This window comes from Equus caballus, chromosome 2 (genome assembly GCF_041296265.1).
Source record: "Equus caballus isolate H_3958 breed thoroughbred chromosome 2, TB-T2T, whole genome shotgun sequence".
NCBI classification, from domain to species: domain Eukaryota; kingdom Metazoa; phylum Chordata; class Mammalia; order Perissodactyla; family Equidae; genus Equus; species Equus caballus.
In genome coordinates, this window is record NC_091685.1 from 115121992 (window position 1) to 115144411 (window position 22420).

Here is a 22420-nt window from a genome sequence, read left to right on the forward strand (position 1 = left end):
TTGTTCTATTTCTGTGAAAAATGTTGTTGAACCTTTGATAGGGATTGCATTGAATCTGTAGATTGCTTTAGGAACTATGGACATTTTAACTGTTAGCCCTTCCAATCCAAGAGCATGGAATAGCTTTCCATTTCTTTGCGTCTTCTTCAATTTCTTTCAACAATGTTTTCTAGTTTTCTGTGCACAGATCTTTCACCTCTTCGGTTAAGTTTATTCCTAGGTATTTTATTCTTTTTGTTGCAAGTGTAAATGGGATCATATTCTTATTTTTTTCCTCCCCAAAGTCCCAGTACATTGCTGTATATGTTAGTTCTAAGTCATTCTGGTTGTTCTCTGTGGGACGCCACAACATGGCTTGATGAGCAGTTTGTAGGTCCACACTCAGGATCTGAACCAGCTAACCCCAGGCCACCAAAGCAGAGTGCAAGAACTTAACCAATCAGTTGTGGGGCTGGATCCTGAGGTTGTATTCTTAATTTCTCTTTTTGCTACTTCCTTGTTGTGTATAGAAGCACAACTGATTTTTGTATGTTGATTTTGTATCCTGCAACTTTACCATATTCATTTATTATTTCTAAAAGCTTTTTGGTGGATTCTGTAGGGTTTTCTATATATAAAATTGTGTCATCTACAAATAGTGACAGGTTCCAATTTGGATCTCTTTAATTTCTGTTTCTTGCCTGATTTCTCAGGCTAAGACTTCCAATGCTGTGTTAAATAAGACTGGTGAGAGTGGGCATCCTTGTCTGGTTCCTGTTCTTAGAGGGATAGCTTTCAGTTATTCTCCATTGAGAATGATATTAATTGTGGGTTTGTCATATATGGCCCTTGTTATGTTGAAGTCCTTTCCTTCTATACTCATTTTATCCAGAGTTTTTGTCATAAATGGATGCTGTATCTTGTCAAATGCTTTCTCGGCATCTATTGACATGATCATGTGATTTTTATTCTTCATTTTGTTAACGTGGTGCATCATGTTGATTGATTTGTGGATGCTGAACCATCCCCGCATTCCTGGAATAAGTCCCACTTGATCATGGTGTGTGATCTTCTTGATGTATTGCTGTATTTGATTTCCTAGGATTTTGTTGAGGATGTTTGCATCAATGTTCATCAGTGATATTGTCCTATAATTTTCTTTTTTTGTGTTATCTTTGTTTGGTTTTGGTATCAGGGTAACCTTGGCTTCATAGAGTGAGTTAGGAAGCTTCCCCTCCATTCAACTTTTTGGGAGAGATTGAGAAGGGTAGGTATTAAGTCTTCTTTGAATGTTTGCTAGAATTCAGTAGGGAAGCCATCTGGTCCTGGACTTTTATTTTTGGGGAGGTTTTTGATTACTGTTTCAGTTTCCTTGTTGGTGATTGGTCTGTTCAAATTCTCTAATTCTTCTTGCTTCAGTTTTGGAAAATTGTGTGACTCTAAGAATTTATCCATTTTTTCTAGATTATCCAATTTATTGACATATATCTTTTCATAGTATTCTCTTATAATCTTGAATTTCTGAGATGTCTGTTGTAATTTCTCTTTCATTTCTGATTTTATTTGATCTTTCTTTCTTTTTTTCTTGATGAGTCTAGCTAAAGGCTTGTCAATTTTCAAAGAACCAGCTCTTGATTTCATTGATTTTCTCTATTGTTTTTTAAGTCTCTATTTCATTTATTTCTGATTCAATTTTTATTATTTCCTTCCTTCTTCTGATTTTGGGCTGCATTTGTTCTTCTTTTTCCAGTTCCTTTAGGTGCACTATTAGATTATTTACTTGAGTTTTTTTTTGTTTGTTCAGGTAGGCCTTTATTGCGATAAACTTCCCTCTTAGAACCACTTTTGCTGTATACCATAGATTTTGGCATGTTGTATTTTCATTTTCATTTGTCTCCAGGGATTTTTTTATTTCTCCTTTGATTTTTTCATGGACCCAATCGTTGTTTAGTAGCATTTTATTTCATCTCCAAATATTTGTTGCCTTTCTGATTTTCTTCCTGTAGTTGATTTGTAGTTTCATACTGCTGTGGCCAGAAAATATGCTTGGTATTATTTCAGTCTTCTTAAATTTATTGAGACTCGTCTTGTGGCATAATATGTGATCAGTCCTGGAGAAGGTTCCATGTGTGTTTGAGAAGAATGTCTATTTTGTGGTTTTGGATGGAATGTTCTGTATATATCTACTGAATCCATCTGTTCTAATATGTCTTTTAAGGTCAATGTTTCTTTATTGATCTGTTTGGATGATCTGTCCATTGGTGTAAGTAGAATGTTAAATTCCCCTACTATTATTGTGTTACTGTCTGTTTATTCTTTTATGTCTGTTAATAATTGCTTTATATATTTAGGTGCTCCTATATTGAATGCATAGATATTCACAAGTGTTATATCTTCTTATTGGATTGTTCCCTTTATCATTATGTAGTGCCCTTCTTTGTCTTTTGTTACAGTTTTTGTTTTGAAGTCTATTTTGTCTGATATAAGTATTGCTATCCCCCTTTCTTTTCATTGTCATTTGCATGGATTATCTTTTTCCTTCACTTCACTTTCAGTTTGTGAATGTCTTTAGTTCGAAGTGTGTCTCTTGTATGCAGCATATATGTGGGTCTTGTTGTTTTAATCCAAACAGCAACACTGTGCCTTTTTATTGGAATATTTAGTCCATTGGCATTTAAATAGCTATTGGTAAGTATGTACTTAGTACCATTTTGTTACTTTCTTTCTGGGTGTTTTAGTAGTTCTCCATTCCTTTCTTCTTCTCTTGCTCTCTTCCCTTGTGGTTTGATGGCTTTCTTTAGTATTATGTTTGGGTTTCTTTCTCTTAATTTTTTGCATATTTATTATAGGTTTCTGGTTTGCAATACCTTGAGGTTCATAGAAAATAACCTACTTATATCTCAATCTATATTAAGTTGGTGGTCTCTTTGGTTGACCTCTTTCTAAAAGCTCTATTCTTTTACTCCCCTCTTCCCACATTTCATGTTTTTTATATCATATCTAATCTCTTTTTGTGCATCTCTGTTACTCTCTTATCGTGGAAATAGGTAATTTTGGTGTTTTTGTCTTTTGACCTTCATATTATGTTCATATTTGGTTGATGTGCTAACTTTACTGTATTTTTGCCTTTACCAGTGATTTTATTGCCTATTTGTTTTTTGATGATTTTCTTATTCCTATTTGTGGTCTTCTCTTTCCCACTTAAATAAGTCCCTTTAACATTTCTTATAAAACTGGTGTCTTGTGATAAACTTCTTTAATTTTCGCTTTTCTGGAAAACTCTTCTCTCCTCCATTCTGAATGATAACCTTGCCAGGTAGAGTATTCTTGGCTGCAGGTTTTTTTCTTTTGGCACTTTAAATATATTGTGACACTCCCTTCTAGCCTGTAAGGTTTCTGCTGAGAAGTCAGCTGATAGCCTTACAGGGTTTCCTTTGTATGTAATTTGTTGCCTTTCACTTACACCTTTTAGGATTCTCTCATTATCTTTATAAATTTTAAACATTATAATGTGAACTTCTTTGGGTTTATCTTGTTTGGGGCTCTCTGTGCTTCCTGTACCTGGAAGTCTGTTTCCTTCCTCAGATTAGGAAAGTTTCAGCTATTATTTCTTCAAATAGATTCTCTGCCCCTTGCCTCTCTCTTCTGTTGCTGGGACACCTAAAATACAAATGTTAGTGCACTTGTTGTCCTAGAGGTCCCTTAGACTGTCCTGTTCTTTTTAATTCTTTTTTCTTTTATCTGTTCAGATTGGGTGATTTCCTCTAGTCTTTTATCCAGCTTGCTGATCAGTTCTACTGTATCCTTTACTCTGGTATTGAGTCTCTCTAGTGAATGTTTCATTTCCAGTGTGGTATCCTTCATTTCTGATTGGCTCTTTTTTATATTTTCCAATTCTTTGTTGATGTTCTCACTGAGATCATCCATTCTTCTCTCTAGATCAGTGAGCATCCTTATTACTTTTTGTTTAAACTCTTTTTCAGTTAGATTGTTTATTTCTGTTTCATTTAGTTATTTTTGTGGGGTTTTGTCCTGTTCCTTTACTTGAAACGTATTCCTTTGCCTCTTCATTTGGCCTTTTTTTCTGTGTTTATCTCTTTGTATTAGGTAGGTCAGCTATGTATCCTGATCTTGGAGAGGTGGCCTTATGTAAGAGACACCTTATGAGGCCTGGCAGTGTGCTTCTCTCTCATCACAAGTTCCAAATGTTCCAGGAGTGACCTCTGTGTGGGCTACATATGTCCTTCTGTTATGTCAGGGTTGCTCTTCCTGCAGGTGCCCAGGGAGGCTAGGCTGTCTCCTGTTTGGCTGGTTGTAATGCTCAGCTGTGTGTGGCTGCTATAGACCCTTCAGTCACTTAATTGGGTATGGGAAGCCCCAGCACAGTTGGCTGCAAGGTCTAATAGCACATTCCTGTTGCAGTTTTTCTGTTAAATGGGTAGGTCTCTGGCATGGCTGGTTGCTATGTTCAGAGACTTACAATTGCTGTAGGTTCTTGTCAGCTCTCTCAGGATTGCTGCTGGGTGGAGCTGGCCCCAGGCATCAGAGCACCCAATTGTTTCAGGCTTTGGAAGGTGAGGCCAATCCCATATGCGCCTCTTGGAGAAGCACTAGTCTTCTGGAGCTGACAGGCTCCGCCATCCACAGGGCCACAGACACTGTCAACACAGTCCTGTCCCATGTGCATGCCCTGACCCACTGAGGCAGAACCGGTCACCCCACTGCAGAGGTCCCACACACTCCACCAATTTCCCACATACTCCACCCACTCCTTCCATACACCCTGCCACACAGAGGCAGGCCTGCTCTCCCAGCTGCAGAGGATTCGGGCCCCCAGCCTATGCAGTTCCACAAGTTCCCTGACAGCTTGCTGTTGGGTGGGGCCAGTCCCTAGGGCAGGCTGCTTGTCCTGGCTGAGCTGGATTAAATTGGTGCTTTAGTGGTGGGACAGACCCTGGGCTAACAGGCCAGGGGAAGAATTCCAAAGGCATCTGCCAACGTCTGTGTCAGCATGTCTGTACTGGGTCACGATAACGGCTGCTGCCAATGTCAGAGTGCCTGGAGAGGTCTCACTTCTCACCGAGACGCATCCAGAGCCTATTGGTGAGTATCTTTTCACCATAGGACTGTGAACCATTTTTGTCTGGTGACTTTAGGTTGTTTTCTGAAATGGGTGAATTTGTGCATAGGCCCTTTAAGAGCTGGCTTTTTTTCTCTTATGTCTGATAGTTTTTCTGGGGGTATCCCCCATTTTTGTTAGCAGCCAGCAAAGTCAGATATTATGATCCTCGTCTCAGTTGTGCTGAGTCCAAAGGATGCTTATAGCAGTAGAGCTTCCCTGCTCAGGTCCCCTGCTCCTCCAGGGAAGGCTGCGTACCTTAAGATTGCTCCTGGCCGATCATGAAGAGCTGCAGCTTGAGAAGTTGGCTTTTTTCCTCTTCATAAAGGAATTTCTACCTCTTCTACCTCAGTCAAGACTGTCCCTTATTTCAGGGGTTCTTTTTATGCAGTTTTCAGTTCTCTCTCAGGGATAAGTTTCCCAGAGTAGTTATAAAGTTGTTGTGTCCGTAGGAGGAGGTGAGTTTAGAGTCTGCCCACGCCACCATCTTGACCCATACTCTAGGAGTAGATAATATTAAAAAGAGGTAAAGAGAACAAAAGGAGTCAGATAAGAGCTAAGGTGAGAGCAAGATGATTGGGTAGAATTTCCAGAAGTTTACTGAAAAAGTGGCTACTGCTCATTTTGCAGGCAAAAAAGCACTCTTTCAGGTAATCATGGAGAATGTCTTTGAATATTCCTTAATTTCCCTTAAATATGGGAATCTCTGCTGGAATTTCTTTTTGCATTTCATAGCTAGTGGAGAAAGTGCTTCTCTTCTCTCATGTCATTATAATATCTCTACCAATAGGTGAAGTCTATCTATCTCTATAATCTGCAAAATGCCCTAGTAGTTGATAGTCAAGTTTTGGATAATGAGTGATTTATCCTGGGAACCTGTATACCTAGATTTCATTTTGCTTACTTTATGTATAGTTTTCATTTCATCATTCGGACAAATTTCATCTAAACATTGTTATTTGTTTCAAAAGTCTTTGCTCATCAGTCTACTATTAACTTACTTTTATGGTAGTTTTCAAAAAGTGAATCTTCATTTCAGTTCTAAACTTTAAGTTGTAATTCCAATGACTTTTCTATTTGTAATACTTGCTGCCGTTATTCCTAAGAAAATCTCAAGAACCCTGCTTCCTTGATATTCTAAAAGAAAGATTTTGAAAAACACTTTGAATGTTCATACAGAAACTTTACAATTTTGGGTAATGGAAAAATTTTCAAAGCTCCTGAAGGGATTTCTGTTTACTTTCCAGAAAGGCAAATAGTAACCAGCTGATGTTCTCATAAAGGAAAGTTGTGAGGGTCACACGTTGATCTGCTTTCTCTTCCTTTCATCTCTTCTGGGATGACAGCATTTGCTTAAAATCTTCTATCAATACTCAGCTGTTTACTATTGTCTACTGTGTAATCTCATGTATGGGCTTAAATATAAAATCTATTTAATTTTACTTTTGGGGCTCCTAAAAAGGATAAATATTTTCTATTTAACTCATATTTCTTGTCCAAAATATTAACATATTAAAATGCAAACCAAAATTTTTAACTTTTTCCCTTGTAGTTGGTACTTGTTCTGAAAGTTACAGGCCTGAGATGGGGATAATTGCTTTTATAAATACATGGATTACAGGTATTTAAATAAGGCATGTTATGCTACTGAAATCTTAATAATCACAACAACACTGGTCACAGTGACTTGTTTATTGATTACCCCAAGTCTTATGCGTTGAATTTTGACAATTCTAGCACCTTTACATATGAATCATATTTGGCTTCTGCAGTTAAATTGCCGTTTAGGCTGGATTTCCTGTGATTTTATTGCAATTGACTCCCTGGATGATTTCTTTATTTTCTTGACATAATAGGTGCTGCTCATATATTTCACTTATTTCTAGCTTGCTTGTGGGTCCTTGGAGACATGGGTGGTAGATAAAATTTCTCACCTTGGAGGTCTCACTCTTCAGGATAGCGTAATTCTAACTTCTCAATCATCAGTTTTACTGAAAGTGATAGGTTTCTTCTTCATTCCTTGTTATTTGTGTTTTTTTAAAATTGCTAGGAACTGTGATTGATTTCTAAAGCATGGTCACTGACTAGGTCATTGTTGTTCCTAAAATGAGAATTACTTTAGTGCAGCAGAAAGTTAGACTTTTCTTCTAGTTCCCACCTCTTAATTCATTTTGATTCAAAAAGCGTTTAGCCACTGCCAAATAATATACCATATATAGGTCCAGGTCTTCACAATCCAGGGATGAGCAAGCTCATCTCAGTCTCAAGATCATATCCCTAGTTCAGCAGAAGGCCCAGAAGTTAGAGAGCTGACTCAACCCTTTGAAGCTGAGTACCTGAGGGTTACTGAAGATATTCAATAAGAACACGATTGTCTTTTGATCTAGTTGCCAGCACAGACATAGATGAATCTTGTCAATTTACTGTTTTCTTGTTTAACTTGAGGGATGACTTGGGTCTTGAGGATTTGTGAGCTTGTTTTTCAGAAGAAAGAGAACACCTTCTAGGAGGTTGTGATCACCAGAAGGCCAGCCCTCAGCAACTGCTGAAGCCCAGAAGTTAGATTGCCCCAAGGCTTATTAGGAATAACCCCTTTGTTCCTCCGATGCTCCTCCTACCAAGCCCCTTAGCTGTATAACCCCCCTCTGATTTCTGCTCTTATTAAGGTGGATCTGAGTGAACCAAGGCTCCCACCTTCTCATCTTGGCGAACTCAACTGGGGCCTTTCTCCATCTCCAAACACGATGTCTCAGTGGTTGACTTGCTGTGCGTTGGGCACACGAACTTGAGATTAAGAGGTTCAGCATCACCTGCATGATCTTTGAAGCTTCTTCTCACTGACCATCACCCTCTTGGAAAATTAGGTGGTGTTGGTGTATATTTTGCTTAATTAACAAAGATGAAAATCTGAAATATTTTTAGGCAGTTGGTCAGATGAATGAAAAGAGATAAAGTCAAAAAGGTTATTTTGGTTTTTTTAAAAGATAACCTGCTAATAATATAGTTAACTTTTGTCTGTTGTTCAGTCTTAGGGCCTTGAATATATTAGGTTTGCAAAGCATGTTTCTCTAATTATTTTATTTATAAGTTAAATAAAAATCTAAGCCATGAATGGTGATGACCAAAAGATGTCCTATTTAAAAAAATGAAATCATGACAACATAGGACTGGCCCTGCTGCCCAATGATTAAAGTCGGCATGCTCCACTTTGGTGGCCTGGGTTCACTTCCCAGGCATGGAACTACATCACTTATTGGCACCCACACTGTGGTGGCAACCCACATACAAAATAGAGGAAGATTAGCACAGGTGTTAGCTCAGGGCAAGTCTCCCTCTGAAAAAAAATAAATAAATAAAATAAAATTGTGAAAATAGAAAGAGTGGTATAGCTAAAAACAAAGAAGACCATTGAAAGTGGTTTATTGCAAATTGTTATTTCTGATATTCTGAGGATGCACACCAATTCAAATTAAAGGTCCTGAACTGGTTACTGTTGGAGGTTGTATGTTGATTCCATTCTTTATCCCTCACTCATTATTTGTTTATTTTTCCTTGTAGACTTGTCTTTAAATATACTTTACATCTTTCTACAACAGATAATGTAATCTGTGATGGTTAATTTTAAATGTGAACTTGAATGGGCCAAAAAGTGCCCAGATATTTGATGAAACATTATTCTGGATGTGTCTGTGAGGATGGTTCTGGATGGAAGTAATATCTGCATTGGCAAAGTGCGTAAGTCAGATCACCCTCCCCAGTATGGGTGGGACTTATCCAATCCGTTGAAGGCCTGAATAGAACAAAAAGACTGAGTTGAGAGCATTTGCTCCCTCTGCCCAATAGTCTTTGAGTTGGGGCATCAGTCTTCTGCCTTTTGAGTCAGGCTCACGCTGGAAATTACACCATTGGCTCTCCTTGTTCTCAGCCCTTTGGATTCAGACTGGAAGTATACCATCTGCTTTCCTGAGTTTTCAGCTTGCCAACTGCAATTCTTGGGATTTCTCAGCCTCCGTAACCACATGAGCCAATTCTTTATAATAAACCACATTATATACATATATTCTCCTATTGGTTGTTTTCTCTGGAAAACCCAGACTAATGCATAATCATGTCCTCTAGAATATATTCCTAAACAGTTTAGTCAGAGTACAGAAACCCAAATCCAAACTCTTCCTTCTCCCTACATCCATCCACATACCTTTTGATCCAGGTTTCCCATGGTATAAAACAGTCAAATGTCAGGAGAAGGGTTAAAGTTACACGTCACCCAAGGGGCGGTCCTGATCCCTCATCTATACTTCAAAGTATTACTGGAACATTGCTATTAACTTTCATAGTGTACACAACTAAACATATTTTCATTTTTTTTCCCTTTTCTAAATTTCTCGTTTAAGACGGATCTACAAACATCTTTGGAAGATATGAATTGGTAATATACAGTCAATCTTCGTTGTCGGTGGATTTTAATATTTGCAAATTTGCCTACTTACTAAAATTTATTTGTAAGCCTGAAATCAGTACTCAAGGCACTTTCTCAGTCATTTGCAGACACGTGTAGATATGTGGAGAGTGGTGAAATATTTGAGTCACCCAATGCACGTGTTCCCAGCCAGGTTGAACTAAGTGACTTTCTGCCTTCTTTGAGCTCTCATATTGTAAACGAATGTTCTTATATGGGCTATTTAGTGCCATGGTTTTTGCATTTTGTGCTTTTTGTTGACTTCACTTGTTAAAATGGCCTCCAAGCACAGTTCTGAAGTGCTCTCTAATGTTTCTAAGTGCAAGAAGGCTGTGAGAATGTAAGTATGTTAAATAAGCTTCCTTCAGGCGAGTTATAGTGCTCTTGGCCGTGAATTCAATGTTAATCAACAACATATATTAAATAAGGTGTTTTAAAACAGAAACATCTATAAAACAAAGTTATGTATTGATTGGTTGATGAAAATGTGACCAGAGACTCACAGGAACCTGACCCTGTATTTCCCCTAAGAGCAGTGGTTCAGTAGTCATCAATTTAGTGTTCCTGGCAACTTTTCAGAACATAATTACCATGAATGAGAATCAACTGTATGTGGTCAAGAATTAGTTTGTTAATTTTTCTCCAGGTTCTCATTGTTGTCCTGAGGTTTGGTATCTTGGATTTAACTTCTAAGCTACAGTTTCTCCATTTGTTTAATAAGAATGATAATTCCTGAACTAGCATCTGAAAAGTGTTGTTTTAAAGATTAAATGAAAGAATATGTATAAAATTGCCTTGTAAACTGAAATGTTATAACAGGAGTAGTAAGCATAATGTATTTAAGGAGCAGAAACTATAGCAGGGGTTTTTATAATTACTACTGTTTACCAACATTTAATAGGAGTATTCAGTTCTTTCTTGATTTAATAAGACTGCAAATCACATTGTTCAGCTGTTAAAAGAGTTTACGTCTGAAATTCAAATTTCATTTTAACTAGAAGCATTGTCTCTTCTGTTCTCTATGTTTTTTCAACTTGTTAAAATACATTACACTGTATAGGAGGGAAACGGAATATTAAAGAATACTGTGACTTGCATGTATTTGTTTGTATTTTTGTTTTCTCTGGGCCACCTCTGCTTAATTTACTAACACATAAATCTTTCCTACTCTCAGCGCTGCAAAGCCAATTTAGCAGAGGAAGAATGAAGCTGAATTCTGTTCTGCCTCATGCATCACTAACAAAATTGCTAGGCCAGTTAAGTTTTGATTGCAGAATATTTATTTTGGGTGACAGATGTTGCTGATGTAGGAACCTAGGCGATCACAGCTTGCGTTAGTCCTGGGTTGAGGTTGAAAAAAAACTGAAATGGAAATCTTAACAGAAGTAAATATGCAACATCAAGACGGCATTTTTATTTGTGCGGTGAGTAGGGTATGGCTACATTTGCGTGCTGGCAATGACTTTTGAGTAGAGCAGTGGATACAGCCTTTTATGAAATCACATTTTAAGGTGACAGCGAGGTTATGGAACCTGAGAGGTAAATTCACTACATTCTAAGCACTTGTTTGGAGCAAAGCAGGGCCTACAGTGGAGACTAATGACTAGAAATCATGTGGTTTCTGAGAGGAAGGGACTGCTTCATGTGTCTCTATGCTTATATCTATTGAAATATTTAACACTTCATATTATAATAATTGTTTTCTTTATCTTTGTGTCCCAGTCATCCACAGATGACTGCGAGCATCTTTACATGTAGTATATTTTCATTAGATGTGGGGTGAAAAAAATCTGCATAAGATGTAATTCCCCAACCCCACACGGAATGCACACATGCCTTCACATGAGAGGAAAGAGGCATTGAGATTCTCATCGCCTAGGCAAGATCCTGTAGGGTTCTATGCATGCAGGGTTTTGTGGCCCCAAATAAACTGCTGATGGAGATGTGTCAGGGAATTGTCAGAGGCAGGCCACTGAGAAGTCCATGGCAATAATTCCTTCACTATAATCCCATCTTCCCTCTTTAAAAATAGCAAAAGGCAAATTTGTCCAAACCCACACGATGTACAACACCAAGAGTGAACAGTAATGCAAACTATGGATTCAGTTGTAATAAATATATTAGTCTGGTGGAGAATGTAGATAATCGGGGAGGCTATGCACGTGAGAGAGAAGGGTTTGTGGGAAACCCTTTCTGCTCAATTTTGCTGTAAACCTAAAACAGCTCTAAAAAAATAAAATCTATTAAAAAAATAGCCAAAGTTTCTTGACCAAGATGGATCTTCCATTATTAGTCTGCAGTTTTTGAATATCTAAAAAATGCACTAGAAATCCTGTTTCTTACTCATTCCAATGGTTAATCAAGGGATGACTGCTGTGAAGGAAATTAGTGAAGGAGAAAAGTCAGAGAGTCAGTCAGCTTCATTGGTTTATCTGTCCCAACAATACATTAGGTTTCTATGTACTAAAGCGAAGATTTAGTTTTGACATGAATCGCCCCTGTTCGAATATAAATAAAAATCTAATCCATATTTTTTGAGATATATTAGGAGAAAGCATGATTGGAAATATCCAGGAAACCATACTTTAATTCTACAAAGGATATTTTTAATAGTCATTCACACTTGTCCATTTCATGACTATATGACAGGGAGATTTGCCAACATTTTTTATTGCTTTTCCTTGGGAGGGGATCTTTACCCATTTGTACCTGGAAATCCAAGTAAATGGTTAGCGAGTCATGACTTGTTCCTCTGCCAGAGACAATTTCCTGCATTGCATAGTGTCTTTCATTAGATGCTTTCCCCTTTCTGAGATATGGGACGTTTCGTGTGTGTGTGAATTTAGTTTGGAAGTGAACTTTTAAAAATATGGAGTGAAAATACACACACACACACACTTCTGAGTGCAGATAATAGGCATAATGTGAAACCTGACTTTCACCTTAAACGGGTGGGGAAGTGATGGCTGTCATGCTCCTTGGTGATTGTTCCAGCTTTAGGTCATTTCAGGTGTGCAAAATCACTGACTCATATTGACACTTCTTGCATAATAAATAGCTAAGTTGCAAATGTCTGACAACTCCATATCTCTCTCATTTCCTTCAGAATATGAAAGGAGAGGAACAACGTGTAATTTAGTCATGTGAAAAGCTGACACATAGCTGTCAGATGTTTCAGCTCAGCCTCTTTTCCATAAGAAGCCCAATGTTGACTTGGTTCTAACTTCCCCCTGAGGTTACTGATTTTATGTTGCCAGACAGATGGGTGACCTCAGCTCAGTAAGGCAGGCGCTTCCTGTGCAGGTAGAATGGCAAGTCCCAAATTTCAGATATAATTACTGTTGAACCGAACATTTTATACACATTTCTTGTTTCCTATTGTGAGGTGCTAGTGATGCAAATCCAAAGCCAAGAGTCATTTTATGGGGCCTGATTAAAAGCTAAGATTTACATTCACAATTAATCCCAGCTTGATATGCCTGTGGTTCCCTGATAATTTTTGTAACGTCAATACAGGTCACTATCTACGGAAGAAAGCAAATCTGTTTATTAAAGGTGCAGCTGATAACAGCTGTTTAATTGAATTGAACTAATACAGCAGAGTATTTTGGTAGCAGAGAATTGGGAAAGTGTAGTTCTTGCAAATGGATGGACAAGCCGATAACAAATATGGTATTACAACAGTGTGTATAATTTAGTTTGCTATTTTCTTTTCTTTTTAATTTGTTATTTTCAATTACAAAAACACAAACACAAACAAAACTGTTCCTGGTATAGAATACTCTAGCTTTGCTAGCTTTGTGTGTGTGTCTGTGTGAATGCCAGCAGCCTATTAGCCTATTTAGCTTCTCCAGTCTACCCATTCAACGGTAAAAGCTGCTCATTCATCAATAGAAAGTGGATACAATCTACATACCAAATGAGTCAGAGGCAAGAAAGCAGTTGATTGCAGACATCAAGGAACTTATTAGTAATGTTTTACATAGCTTTGTTCTTTAATGGATTGTGTAGTTTCATTCTTTATTGTATTGACACAAGAAAGAAATTAAGTGAATGGTTGTTAAATATTTGGATAAATAGCAACAGCATGAAGGTGAGTATTTGCAAAGGTATGTCAGATCAATGCCAGGTAGTTGAGGTACAAACTTGTATATCATCTGGTTGCTATCAGAGGAGCAGGAAGGTCAAACATTTTCCATTTTTTTTTCTGGATTTCCATTCCATCTTTTCTGCCTCTCTATAAGCACTTAACTAGAAGTGCTTGCTTTAGCTGACTGGAAATTCAGAAAGATCAGAGATAAATATTTTAAACCTGATATCCATAGGTAGAAAACACAATTAGCCATGAACCTCTGTTGGGGAAATGTAATCAAAAACAAAATCCCGAAACTCAGAAAAACGCTCCACAAAGGTAGAGGAGAAAGAAAGCAATTTTTCTACTGAATAAATGTTAAACTAGACTGTCATATGCATCACAAGCAATCTGCTAAGAGATTACAGGCAGGAAGAAACTTCACTCTTTATACAACCAAGCAGATACAAGCCATTTCCTACACATTCTCATGATAAACAATAACTAGTCCTCAAGTAAGAGGACTTGAAAGCACCATTTGTCATACATAGTTGACCCTAGATTCACCTGGTAATTAGGGTGGCTATCTGTGTTAGCTAATTGGCTTTATTCAAAGGAAAATTAATGTCTCATATCTTTATGACAGGAGGAAGTTTTGGAGCTTGGAGCAAAATGCTCGCTGAGTTAGGCTCCCACATCCACAGAAACTGAGAGATGGAGACGCTATCTCTCTTTGTGTTTACATTTCAAAGAGATGGTTCCCTGGTCCTCGGGACACAATAGCAAGACACTCATTGAAAGGCACATACTCAAACCCCTGTGTTTAATGTATACGGCTCCAATTGTTTCAAGTCTTGAGGACAAACCCATGCTATGGGACATTTCTTTCTTGGCATTGAGTCTAAATCAATAGTTACGCTATTATAATAGTCAACTACATCTCTAGGCATTCATCTTTGTTTATCTATACTGGGCCTGGAGAGAACTTGTCATCCCAAAGTTAATTGAGTAATGTTAGATTTGTCTTTTGTAGTCAATTATCTGTAAATGCCAGATTTCTGTTTTTCTAGTAATTAGATATTTTTTTCTTTTCTTTATTACCCTTCCAATCAAACTAGTTAACAAAACATTTTTTCTTGAAATTTATGACTCAAGTACCTGGGTGTATATCAATTACTTTTACTTTGTTATTATAAAAAATTGCTAATGAAGAAAGTCTCACTTTTACTCTGTCAATAACAATTAAATTGTTGGACTTGTAAGTCCAGATTTTGCTTATACTGGGAGTACAATTTGGAGCTGGTTGGAAATGAGATTGTGGGGAATCATTACTGGGAGTATAGAAAGAAAAAGAAAAGCAACGAATAACATGTTTGTTTTCCAGTAAAATGTGATTCTTAAAGTAATTGAAATAACCCTTAGTAGATGTGTTACCTTGAGGAAGCTCTTAATTGCTATGAGTCCCAGGTTTATTATCTGTAAAATGAGAAACACAATACCTGTATTGTAAGATTTTAACAATGACAAATTGAGATAATATATGTAAGTGCTAAGAACAGAGTCTGGCACAAAATGAATGGTGACTAAAGAGGCTGCTAGTGTAGGGGTCTCCATCTGCCTATGACTTTGAAATCTTGTGTCAACTCCAGGACCATGATCCAACATTTCCCTTCCTTTTTCTCAGACCAACATGTTTCCTAGTAGAATCTTTCCTTCGGTCTTCAAATACATTTACATCTGTCTGTTGCAAAAGCAATATATAAATACTTAAGTAAAACAATATACATTGCAACTTAATCTGGCCAGTTTCAAAAAGTTAACATTATGGAACTACAATTTGTGCACAATAAAATTCACTTATGGGGGCCAGTCTAGTGGTGTAGTGGTTAAGTTTGCATGCTTAATTTTGGTGGCCTGGGGTTTGCCAGTACGGATCCTGGGCACGGACCTACGCACTGCTCATCAAGTCATGCCATGGCAGCATCCCACATAGAAGAACTAGAAGAACTTACAACTAGGATATATACAGCTATGTACTGGGGCTTTGGGGACGAAAAAAAGAAAAAGAGGAAGATTGGCAACACATGTTAGCTCAGGGCCAATCTTCCTCACCAAAAAAAAGCAAAAAACAAAAGGCACTTAAGTAAAGCTTAGTTTTTGTGACAAACCTTATATGCATCTGTGTGTGTGTGTTGTATGTATCACCACTACATTCAAGATTTACATTACCATGAAAAGAGTCCCTCATGCCCAAATGCAGTCAGTCCCCATCTCAACTCCTGCTAGAGGCAATACCAAATATCTGCTATCTGTCTCTATAGAATAGTTGCCTTTTTTGGATTTTCATACAAATGGAATCACACAATATATACTGTTTTGTGTCTGCCATCTTTCTTTTACTGTAATAATTTGGAGATCCATGCTGGTGTGTGTATAATTAGTCTACTCCCTTTTATGACTGAGAACTATTCCATTATATTTTTAGGTCATCATTTGTTTATCCATTCAATTGTTGTTGGCTATTTGGGTTATTTCCAGGTTGAAAAATTATGAACAGAAGTGCTATAAATATTCTCACACAAGTGTTTGTGTGGATGTATGTTTTTACTTCTCCTGGGTGAATATTTAGGAGTAGAAATGTTGGATCATAGGATAACATATGTTTAATTTGAAAGGAATTGTCAAAATGTTTCTCAAAGTTGTCATCACATGAATGTTCCCATCAATGTATGAGAGTTCCAGTTTCCTCACCAACACCTGACATTGTCAGTCCTTTTAATTTGAGTCATTCTAATTGATGGATACCGAAAACATGTTCTGTTTTTAATTTGTATTTCTTTCTCAGTGTTTCTGAGATTTGAAACTTTCAGCTTAATGTTTTGCTGGGGTGCAAATCAGTCATGTCTTGCCTGGTTGGGGAGTGATCTTTAGCTGTCCATGGGGGTGAGAGAGGGATCTGGGTAACTAACGTCTCCTATGCAGACTTCAAACTAAGGCTACCCCCATTCAGCTTGCCCCACTGTGGTCTCTGTGCCTCAAATTCTGAGCCTTTCTTTACTATTCCACACAGAAGTTACCAATGACAAAGCTAATAATCTCTTTAAGCTTAATTTTAATTGATTTAACTTGTCTCAACCAAAACTCCTTTTCGTTGATATCAGTGTCCCAACTCTGTATTTTTCCTCAAACTTCTCTTTCGGTCCATTTTTGTCTTACTGGCTGGCTCCCCTTTCTCCAACAACCCTAAATTATGTGACCAAGCCAGGAACAGGGAGACGTCAGCATCTTTTTATTTCCAGTGGCTCTATGACACAAGTTACTTCAGTAAAAGTCCGTGAAGATTTGGCATTGCTGCTCTTCAATAGCAGCCTAATTCTCTAAGGGAAGAGAGTTATTGCTTTATATGCGTTGTTGCCTGAGTTCTGCAAGATAAAATGTAGGGGGAAGCTTCATGATAATTCACTCTGAGGTTCTCCAGCTTCTTTGATTCCCAGAAACTGTCTCATATACAATGTGTCGACAGTGAGAAAATTGACCATTTCAAGCAAGATCTAAACCTGGGGATTAAAAAAAAAAAGGCAAAATGAGTCTTTTTTCATTTCCTTTCAGGAAAGCACAATTTAAAAACTCTCCTAAGCTAGAAAGAGAAGATTCAGGTCATGAAAATCTCACAAGATTCCACTCGATTTTGCTGTGAACCTACAACTGCTCCAAAAAATAAAGTTTACTAAAAAAGGAACAAAACAATCTCAAAGGTATGGTACTATAACTGGAAAATATGCTTTGCAGAATAATGAAGCTATTAGATTTCCAGTTAATTTTAAAAATGCCTAGTGTGTCATAGACAAAAATTTGATGATTGTCTTAAAATGCATTTTCTCGATTCTCTCAGCAATTTGGGCGATTTAGAGGGGCATAAAACAAATCTAAAATAATCTCAAAACATCAGTTTGGAATCTGGATTGCTTTGAGATGTGTCTGTATGGCTTGCTAATTTCAGAGAAATTATTACTATTTTTTTAAGTTTTTAACCATCAATCCTTTTTGCTCGGTGCATTGGTAAGACATTGAGTCCAAGGATGCCAGTCAATTGGTATTTCTAGAAAGCCTCTCCGACTGACACTAAGTGTAAAGTGCACTTCATGTTTCACGTTTCTCACCATAGATGAGGAATGACCAAGTCACATGTAGCTATCCTGTACTTCGGAGGAAGAAATTGTTCTACAGAACATGAAGGGAGCCTAGTGAGCTCAAGAGACTGGACATGGTTAGGACAGCTCTCACTTTTAGGGAACTGAATCACGGGGAACGTCAACCACAGGTGCTGATGTGTACCATTTATTATGAACTAAATGATGGTCTCTGACTTACACTCTTTCTAAAAGGAGGCTTAAAACTATACTAAGATTACTTTGATAATGATGTACTCGTCTTGAGCATGAAAGCTCTGGTTATTAGAATTTACAGTAAAAGGAATTGTATCAGTGTAGTTTTCTATATCATATAGGAGTTCTCCAGTTTTTATGTAGCTGCATTTCTATTTTGTCTACGAGATAGGAAAGAGTAATTAAAGAGAGTACTTTTATACTTCTTCTGGTAGAACTGGTGTTCCTCACCAGGGATCACTTCCTGTGAGGATTTCCCTCTATGTTGTGGTTCTTCCACTTCTTATCAGCTGCAGGGAGATTATACTGCTCACACATTTTAAGAAAATGACCCCCTTTAATCTATAAAATAGTTTTTGTAGCTAGGTGTATATTTTTTGACGTACAAATATATGAAGTGTATTACATTAATTCATCTTACAATTAGCTCTCCATCAATATCTCTCTTTTCTTAAGTACAGGATATCAGGTGTTGCTGCAGTGGCAAACTTTATTATTATTATTATTAAGTTTTATTTTTATTTTTTATAACAAATGAATCAGTGTTTAGTGAATAGTGGTGATGATGAATAAATGTTTGTTGGGATAGAAATTGCTACTGACGTGGAGTGTAGCTAGGAACACTGCCGGACAGACGGGAGCTCCGTCTTGTTAGTAACAGTGGCTACAGTCTAAGGGTAAATCCGGGGTAGGGAGGGAGGGGTAGGAGGTGGTGTGGAGTGTTGGGGAAAGGAGGGGATGCAAAAATCCTGCCCTGAATTCTCTTTTCTACTTTGCATCCCTTCTAGGTGTTAATCAGCCTCTGCTTCTACTAATTGCCTCATCCTTACCCCTTCAGTGGCCTCTCTAAAACTCTAATTGGCTCTCCCGTCCTAAGATACAGGAGTTGCTAACTCCTATTGCCTTTGGCCTTCACAGCCAACTAAGGCCACTAAATACGCTCAAAGTCCCCATTTTGGGCCTTCTTTAGTATTTCTCAATTTTCTTTGTTTCTTTCACCTTTTTCCTGTAGCATCTGATAGTGTTTACCACTGCACTTTCAAACGCTAATATCCCACAGTTATATCCTTTTCTGCTTCTCTACTGACTTCTTTAAGGACTCCTTTTCAGTCACCTTAGGCCTTTTGTCTCGACATGTCCTTTAAATGTAGGTGTTTAAATAGTTACTGTTCTTGACCCTCTTTCTTTACTACTCTCATCCATTTAGGTCAAAAAACATTTCTGACAACCTGCATTATACTAAGTACTGTGTTATCAGAGAAAAAGACGTGGTCCTGCCTTCAAAGAGTCACAGTCCAGTGAGGGTGACAGACAAACACATTAAAGCATCAGAATGTAGTGGGACACTGTGCTGTCTAGAAGACGGAGTGACACTTGGGTTTGGATATCCAGGAGAAGGGCATTATCCTGCCTGGATTCCAGTGGACTCCTTCAAGAGTGACACATTGTGATATTGTGATTTATAAGAAGAAATAGATATTTGTTCGTCATGTTTCTGATACACAGCTCCTAAAACCCTTGGAATTTCCTGTGATGAAAGCAATAAAGGTGTCTTGTTATGTTAATGGGGTGACTTTTGGACCGCACCTAAGGATGGGGGCTGGTTGCCAATGGAGCCAATCATGTGATTGGAGGGTTGAAACTCTCAGTCTCACCCCTTGACCTCTGGGGGGGGGGCTGGAATTTGAATTCAATCACCAGTAGCCAATGATTTAGTCAATCATGCCTATGTAATGAAGGTCCATAAAGTCCCCAAAGGATAGTTTCTGGAGAGCTTCCGGGTATGTGAACACATGGAGATTCCAGGAGAGTGGTGAACTCAGCGAGGTCATGGAAGCTCAGTGCCCTTCCTACATACCTTACCCTATGCACCTCTTCCATCTGGCTGTTCCTGAGTTGTATCATTTTATAATAAACCAGTAATCTAGTAAGTAAAATGTTTCTCTGAGATCTGTGAGCCGCTCTAGCAAATTAATTGAACACAAAGGAGGGAGTCGTGGGGACCTCCCGTTTATAGCCTGTCAGTTAGAGCTCAAGTGACAACCTGGACTTGCTACCTGCATCTAAACTGGAAATTAAGGATAGATCTACCATATGATCCAGCTATTTCACTGCTGGGTATTTATCCAAAGAACTTGAAAACACAAAGGCATAAAGATACTTGCACCCTTGTGTTCATTGCAGCATTATACACAATAGCCAAGACATGGAAGCAACCTAGGTGCCCATCAAGGGACGAATGGATAAAGAAGATGTGGTATTTATACACGATGGAATACTACTCAGCCATAAGAAATAACAAAATCCGGCCATTTGTGACAACATGGATGGACTTTGAGGGTATTATGCTGAGTGAAATAAGTCAGAGGGAGAAAGTCAAATACCATATGATCTCACTCATAAGTAGAAGATAAAAACGACAAAAAAAAAAAAAAACATAGCATTGGAGATTGGACTGGTGGTTACCATTGGGAAAGGGGGGAGGGGGGAGGGCAAAAGGAGTGATTAGGGTCACATGTGAGGGGATGCACTATAATTAGTGTTCGGGTGGTGAACATGATGTAATGTATACAGAATTTGAAATATGATGTACATTCGAAAAAAACAAAAATTAAAAAAAATAAAACAAAAACAAAACAAAACAAGAAAACTGGAAAGTAGGGTGGGGCAGTGGAGTCTCGTAGGACTGAGCCCTTAGCCTGCGAAGTCTAACGCTATCTCTGAGTAAATAGTATCAGAATTGAGTTAAGTTATAGAACATCCAGCTAGTGTCAGAGAATTGCTTGGTGTGGGAAATCCCTTCCTCCACCATTGGAACTTGAGTACAGAATCCTAATTGGGTAATCAGAAGTTTTAATTGGTACTAGAATCATTTTACACCTGTAACTTGTTTTGAAGGCCTGAGGAAGACTTAGCAAGGTGAAAATGGAGCTGGGGGGATGGGGTGGAGGGAGGTGAATGTTCCAGGTAGAGGAAATTTCTTCACAAGCTAAGTGTACTTGTGAAAAAGTATGATACCTTGTTGAACTATCGTGGATTAATATGATTGGAATTTAGGAGACGTCTGGGGAAGAGAAGAAAAATGAGAGTAGAGTTAGAAGAAGTCAGTTTATGTAAATCTTTGTATGATATCCTAAAATTTATGTGCCAGATTCTGTTACCCTTCGACCTTGTCTGAGAAACATTTCTTTCTTTGTTTTGAAAGCACACTCACCAATCTAATAAGTAGAGACCCACTAAGTAAATGGAATTTGATGAATTTAATGCTTTTCTGGAGGTCTATTACATGAAATTGCTGAACTCTTGTAATAACAACCAAGTCATTACTAATTTAATTCTTTTGAGTGCCCCGCATCCCACACACACGTTTAGGAGAAAAAAGAACAATAGAATCTTACATACAATTTGAGAACAAACGAAAAACAAAAGTAAAAGGACTTAAGTGTATATGCACAAGAACGATACATGTCCTGTTGAGTATAGCAGCAAAATAGAGAAAGCCTGCATGCCCTTCGATAGCAGAATGCTTGAGTAAATGTGATACATCTTTTTTTATGGTCTGTTATGCAACTGTTAAAAATCTTATAGTAGGTCTATTGATTTAGGGGCTTACCATGATGTTTTGTTAATTGGGAAGAGAATGAGATGGTGATGGCCTTGTTATCACCACGGCTTCCTTCCTCAAGTTTTAGGGTGACACCCTTAGTCCGGAATGACCTGTATTGTATTTCCATTTTTGTTTTGGTTGATGTTTTCTTTTTTCCCCATGTTAGATCTCATTTACCTTATTAATGATAGCTTTCTCCACATCAATAACTTGCGGAGGTAATGTATTGTTTCTTGCTGATATTGGGGTTGCTAAACTAATTTTATAAAGGGCATGGTCTTTTCACGTGAATTTTTCTGTATTTAGTTTTAAAGTACACATTTTTAAAATTTGATCTCATCAAATTCCCACTACCACATTCCTATTCCTCTAGATGATATGTTATTTGCATCTGCACGATCCACATAATGCTGAAACCCTGGAGGTGTGATTATCCTGAAGCACAAATTAACATTTGCATCAGCTGACTGTAAGAGTGTCTGGTGCAAAATGCTTTTTTAGTGTTGTTGCCCTGAAAGGAATTTAACAAATATCCCTAAATGTAGATAAAGAAGAATAATTTCTGACTTAAATACCACCTGTAAGATTTTCCTGTTATTCAGATGACTTTCCTTTTAACTGCCTTCACTATTTATTATCATGTGTTATGGAAAGGGAAGTTACAATTAATTCACATTGTGTTTTTGCTGTTCGTGCTTCTTTAAATGGCCATCATTAAATATTTTATGGAACTTGCTCAAATTAAGTAGTGATTAAAAGAGACTGTTTTCTAAAATTATGCACAGTATTAATGATCTTC

At 37.7% G+C, this 22420-nt stretch overlaps 1 protein-coding gene across 1 annotated transcript in view; it reads left to right on the plus strand.

The window, feature by feature from the left end:
- The window catches only part of LOC111772578 (homeobox protein cut-like 1), a 174242-nt gene extending 154297 nt beyond the window's left edge, over positions 1-19945 (plus strand). The window contains exons 3-4 of the mRNA XM_070259843.1: positions 17239-17384; positions 19222-19945. The gene's annotated coding sequence lies outside the window, so the exon portion shown is untranslated. The remainder of the gene's footprint in view (positions 1-17238; positions 17385-19221) is intronic.
- The last annotated feature ends 2475 nt before the right edge of the window (positions 19946-22420 follow it).